This window comes from Prionailurus viverrinus, chromosome A1 (assembly GCF_022837055.1).
Source record: "Prionailurus viverrinus isolate Anna chromosome A1, UM_Priviv_1.0, whole genome shotgun sequence".
NCBI lineage: Eukaryota > Metazoa > Chordata > Mammalia > Carnivora > Felidae > Prionailurus > Prionailurus viverrinus.
The window spans coordinates 85,941,334-85,948,155 of record NC_062561.1 but is presented as its reverse complement, the minus strand read 5'-3'; the positions used below and the strand labels follow the sequence as shown (position 1 = coordinate 85,948,155).

General features: G+C 38.6%; 1 pseudogene; it reads left to right on the top strand.

Annotated features, from left to right (window-relative positions):
- The first annotated feature begins 474 nt into the window (after positions 1 to 474).
- Positions 475 to 1,659, top strand: LOC125163934 (olfactory receptor 2T8-like; annotated as a pseudogene).
- Positions 1,660 to 6,822: the final 5,163 nt, after the last annotated feature.

Below are 6,822 nucleotides of genomic sequence, written 5' to 3'. Positions count from 1 at the left end.
TAACACTGTATGTTATACTGGAATTAAAAAATAAATTTAAAAAGCTTTTGATAAGTTATATATGTATAACTCTCATATAAAAGACCTAGCTTTTATATAGCTAAACACATTAATTGATCTCAGCTTCTAATAATATTGGCTATGATATATGGCAAAGGTACAAATGTAAATTACAAATTATGTGAATAATGTCCTCCTGTTCACTTATATGGGTGTTAAGTGATGCAAAGACACACTTATTATATAATTGCAATTTATCAAGAATGTTTATTCATTATGCCAATTAATTAATAATAAAAGTGGGGGATACTTATTTAGAAAATGTTGAAAATGAAAAAAATTGGAAAAAAGTTATAAATAATTTTATGTCCAAGTTAAAATATTTGTAAATGGCAGATGAGAGATGTAAAACAGGTTTATAATTTTCAAACATGCACCTATCAACAAATATGTAAATCAAATAGAGTATCGTAAATGGTGAAAACTCTGTCATCTATTTCTTCATTTGCAGTGTCACACTTTTTGAAATTATGAAAAATGAGAACACCACCTCATATTTTATTCTCCTAGGACTCTTTAACCACACCTGGTTCTCTTTGTGATGGATCTGTCTTCACCTCCCCAGTGGGCAAGATCCTCATGATTCTCCTGATTCATCAAGATGCCTGGATACACAGCCTATGTACTTCTTACTGAGCCAACTCTCCTTCATGAACATAGAGTTGGTCTCCACCATTGTGCCCAAAATTGCAGCTGACAACTTGACTGACAAGAAGTCCATCTCATATGCTGGTCTTGGGTTGCTGATCTTCATCTTCCACACTTTGGGAAGGTGGGGGGGGGGGGTTCCTCTTAGCAGCCATGTCCATGACCACTATATGGCTGTTTGCCACCCACTGAAATACCCTGTCCTCATGAGCTGGCAATTATGCCTGAGAATGACTGTGGTGTCTTGGTTCCTGGGTCAGCTGATAGCAGGCTTCTGCTGCCCTGAGCTTTCCATTTTCATTAAGAAATAGTTTTTAACGTTTATTTATTTTTGAGAGACAGAGTATGAGCAGGGGAGGTGGAGAGACAGAGGAAGACACAAAATCTAAAGCAGACTCTAGGCTCTGAGCTGTCAGCACAGAGCCTGATGTTGGGCTCAAACCCACCAACCATGAGATCATGACCCGAGCTGAAGTCAGATGCTTAACTGACTGAGTCTTCTAGGCACCCCAAGTTTTCCATTTTGTGATACACATGAGATCAATCATTTCTTCTGTGAAGCCCCTGGGCTTCTGCTGATATGTTTTTCTTTGAACATGTGATGCATGTCTGTTATATGTTAATAATCATCCTGGTCCCATTTTCTTTCGTTCTGATTTCCTAGTCTCATCCTTGCTGCAGTTCTCCAGATGTGTTCTAGAGAAGCTGGCAAAAAGGCTTTTGACACATGCTACTTTCATCTCTGTGATGGGACTGTTTTATGGAGCTGCTATTTTTATCTACATGCGACCCAAATCCTACAGGTTAGCTAACCATTATAAAGTAGTGTCAGTGTTCTATACTATCCTCACCCCTGTGCTAAACCTCCTTATCTACAGTCTGAGGAACAGTGTAGTCAAGGGAGCCCAGAGAAAGTGTATGTGTGAATGTTTTGCCTTCAGTCATGACTAAGATTACATTGATTTGTGTATTTGTCTTTCTTTGACTGGCTTATTTCACTTAGCATTATACCCTTTAGATCCCTCCATGTTTTTGTAAATGGCACGATTTTATCTTTCTTTATGGCTAAGTGATATTCTGTTGTATATATGTAGGTGTGTGTGTGTGTGTGTGTGTGTGTGTGTGTCTATCCACATCTTCTTTATCCACATTTTTATCAATTCATCTATCAATGAACACTTAGGGTGCTTCCAAATCTTGGATATTGTAAATAATACTGCAATAAATATCAGGGTCCATATATATTTTTGAATCAGAGTTTTCATTTTCTTTGGTTAAATACCCATCAATGGGATTATTGGATCGTATGGTTAATTCCACTTTTAATTGTTTTATGCTATAAATGATTGTATTAAGAAAAAGTTTGAATAAACAACATTTCTTCCCCAAGATACTGGGAAGATTAATCAATCTTCCCTGTACAAACTAAAATAGTAACACCTAAATCATTTTTTTGACTGTACTGACAAATTAGTACAAGAGCTTTAATCTGATTAAGGTGGTATTCATTTTATTTCCTCAGATTGTAGCATAGATAACAGAATGGATTTTATATGTAAAATGTATAGAAGGTGTATTTTAACTGCAGGTTTTCTGGAGTTCAAAATTCATAAACAAATTACTAAATAGTAAGATATTAGTATGGTCTACTCATGTAAAAAAGATGACTCCCAACAAGCTTGATTTGCATCCCCTTGGAGCAACATCATCCTAAAACCCCTCTTCTTGTCTGACAATATCAAACTTGCTCAGTTTGCATCACTGTCTACTGTGCCTTATTAAGGGGCTTGGCCTATTGGCATCTTTTGCTAAAATTACTTTCTTATTAATAGGCTAGTGTTGCAGGGTGCCTGGCTGGTTCAGTCAGTTAAGCATCTGATTTCTGCTGAGGTCATGATCTTATGGTTTGTGGGTTCGAGCTCCGTGTCAGGCTCTGTGCGTACAGCTCATAGACTAGAGCCTGCTTCAGATTCTGTGTCTCCCTTTCTCTCTGCCCCTCCCCTGCTTGTGCTCTGTCTCTCTCCCTTTAAAAAATAAATAAATAGGGGCGCCTGGGTGGCGCAGTCGGTTAAGCGTCCGACTTCAGCCAGGTCACGATCTCGCGGTCCGTGAGTTCGAGCCCCGCATCGGGCTCTGGGCTGATGGCTCAGAGCCTGCAGCCTGTTTCCGATTCTGTGTCCCCCTCTCTCTCTGCCCCTCCCCCGTTCATGCTCTGTCTCTCTCTGTCCCAAAAATAAAAATAAACGTTGAAAAAAAAAATTTAAAAAAAAAATAATAAAAAATAAATAAATAAACGTTTAAAAAGTTAAAAAATATGCTAGTAGTGCAAAATATGACTGGATGCCAACAATGTTTAATTTTCAAGAATTTTAGAGGTTCCAGAACTTAAATATACTTTCATCTGCCCTTTCAGAAAGCTGTGATTCATTAAAATAAGAGAGAATCATTTAAAATGAAAAATAAAATGTACACAAATGACTTTGAAAATAATAACGATTTATTTTTTTTTAATTTTTTTTAATGTTTATTCATTTTTGAGAGACAGAGAGAGACAGAGCATGAGCAAGGAAGGGGCAGAGAGAGAGGGAGACGCAGAATCCGAAGCAGGCTCCAGGCTCCGAGCTGTCAGCACACAGCCCGACGCGGGGCTTGAACTCACGAACTGTGAGATCATGACCTGAGCCGAAGTCAGGCGCTCAACCGACTGAGCCACCCTGGCACCCCATGATTTAAAAATACATTAAAAAGTAGATTTATCAGGTTCTGCCACTGCTTGTTTAAATTTTGTTGAGGAGAAAAGATTTAATAGGGTGTTAAAAAGAGACTGAGAAGATAGGAGAGTAGGAGGATGACCCAAACTCACCTCATCCCATGTGTACAACTAGTTATCACTCACATGTAAGTAAATAACCCAGAGAGCCATGTGAAGACTGGAAGAACAGACTCCACAACTATATGTAGACAAGCCACACCAGACAGGTTACGATGGGTGGAAGTGGTGGATGGGAGCTGCCCACAGAAGGAAGGGAGTTGTCAGCTCAGAGTGGGAAAAGTGCCAGGGAGCTCACATGGGAATGATTCCTCATAACGTCTGATATTGAAAACCAGAGGGGCTAAATTCCATGGTTTGTATAACCACCAGGACTTGGATCCTGGAGTTTTAAAATCAGCTGAGCCCTGGGTGGGACAGGAGTGTAAGTAATAGCGGGGCTCCCACCCTTAGGGAGACCACAGCCCACAAGGAGGTGACATGAGGCCAGAGTTTGCTGGAAAGAAATGAAAAGGAGACCTGTTCGCACTGATTTTGTAGTGTGTTGGAGACTTCTCCAGGAACAAAGGAGCTGGGAGCATTTTCCTCTCCTGTCCCCCAGCAGAGAAACACAGTCACCTTCTAGAAGTGGTCCTGCACAGACACTTGTTACCTAAGCTGCTGGCAGTCTGCCTTGCACATCAGTTCTCCTGAGGATATGCCCACTCCAAACCTACTTGGCTTTGATGCTTGGCTTTCTGAAAATTTTGTCAATGTCATGCAGCCCCCACCCAGCCACAGCTTCCATGTGCCAAGCCCCTGATGGGCATCATGCTCCAGGAATCTGGCCTAGGACTAGTGCTTCAGTGCAAAATTTGCCATCACCCCCCACTACCCTCAGAACCAACCAGCCTGGGTCTCTCTAACATCAGAGAGAGCAAATGCAGCCCACAACAAGAGTCAGTGCACATACCTAGACTGAAAGGAAATGGTACTCAGACACAGTAGCAGGATGAACGCAACACACATATGAGATGCTGCTAAAGCATCAGGTTCTAGTTATCAGGGGACACTACCCTGCAGGGCACTACAGGACCTGTTCTTATTTATTTATTTATTTATTTACTTAGAGAGCATATGTGAGGGTGCATGAGTAAGGGAAGGTCAGACAGAGAGAGAGAGAGAGAGAGAGAGAGACAGAGAGGGAGAATTCCAAGCAGACACTGCATCGTGAGAAATTTACTACATTCTATGACTGCTTTCTGTCCCCCAGAATTATTGAAGACAGACATAGTTAACACAAGTTAAAAGCCTGGCTTGTTTTGATACACTCAGTGTTTATTTTGAAAAGTTGAAAGAATAAAATTTGTTTACACTTCAAAACAATAGTTTTATTACTAAAATATGTCGACAGAAAATTTAAAATATGATTTTTCAAAATCCTTTTATATTCTTGTCCTCCTAAGTAGTTGAAGGATTTTGAGAAAAGCATGTGTATTTCTTTTTATTCATATATATATAATTTTCTATCATACCTCACTTCAGTATGTTCAAATATTTTGTCAGAGACTATGTGCCAATTGGCTATATATATGTATTTTTTTGAGAGAGATAGATACAGAGAAGGTGGGTGAGGGGGAGAGAGAGAGAGAGAGAGAGAGAGAGTTTCCTAAGCAGGCTCTGTGCTATCAGCACCAACCCTGATTCAGGGTTTGATCTCATGACCATGAGATCATGACCTGAGCCAAAATCAATAGTTGGATGCTTAACCAACTGAGCCACTCAGGCACCCCTATATATTTTTTACATATGCATATTACTTATATATATACACCCACAATTTCTCATTGAAATGACACAATGTATAAACTAGAAATAAGTCAATCAATACATGAGTGTCTAGAGTCTGGGAAATACATTATGATAATTTATGCTGCTTAACCAATAATGGCTTAAAAGTCCCTATGTCATAAAACCCTATGTCATAAAATAACAAAGATGATGCAGCTAATCATACTTCTCTCACCATAAACATCAGCAGTCTGAGGCATGTGAAAAGAAAACATGGAAGGTCAGTTATTTGATCTTAAATCACCTAGTCAGGTGTTATACATGCTTATTTCCCTGATGTGCGACAGTCCACCCCATATTACAAGGACAGGGGAAGTGCAGTATGATTCTTAGTCCAGAAGAAGGAAGTCCAGATTATTATAAAACATTAGAATCAACAAGTTCTTTCTTCTAACAAGTGTTTGACTCATTTAATTTTCTCCAACAAAATAAGTTCAGCTCTCCAAAATGGAGACAACTAAAAGTTTCCTTTAGTTATGGTGATCAGGAGGTACCCAAGCAAGTCTAGATATGATTTCTTTTATCAGATCACCTGTGAAATGCAATTCATCAAAATCCCCAAAACATTTGGTGATTTAAGGACCTGATAACATCAATAAACACATATAGAGAAGTCAAAAGTAGGAGAAACAAAAGGAATTGGTTCTTAGATATTCTCAACTCTCATTAGGCAGGTATTTGGCTGCCTTCTATATTGTAGATTAAGAACATTCATAAATAAAGCTACTTTTCTGTTTTCTTGGAATATTGTTCTCACTTTTTTTTTTCATCGTTGTTCTTGTATCATTCCTCTGAAATGTTGTTGTTTTTTTTTGTTTGTTTGTTTGTTTTCCTTTACAATATCATGATTACCTATTTACTATGATAATTTTAGAAAGTGATCTGTGGCTAAGTGGTTTTCTCAGTAACCTTCCTGAGGATGTGTATTTGGAATCTGTGGAAGATAAAATATTGTTGTACTAATATTCACTGATTTCTTCTGGTCTCTATGAGAGGAGTGAAGTACCCACCCCATATATATGGGTCAAGACATGTAATCATTTGTTCTGTTCAATTCTATATGGCTGGCAATGTCCTTTTACCAATCCTAAGCCAAGGAATTTAGAGATAGCACTTTTTTTTTCATTTTTCTGTTGCTTATTCCTTGCCCATGAGAAGTGTATGCTTCAGAAGTTTGTCACTTTTCACCTCCAAAACTTTAATTTTTTTCTGTGATTAATTTCCTCATCTTCCAAAAAGGAGATTCCTATGAGTGTCCAGGTATAGAAATAGAAATCACTTTGTATATTTTCAAACAGAGACAAAGAAATTCAGAAAGTTAATTTAAATAGAGAAGGGAGCACCAAAGAGCCACATAGAGAAAAGAAACTAGCAACCACAGAAAGTTTTAATCACCTTGATAAATGGAGGCCCCTGCACAAAGTGACTTCCTGGAGCTCATGAATGGGTCGTTCATGTAGAATTTGAAGCAAAATGTCAGGCAATATATAGAACCATAGAAAGAGTAGTTGTCT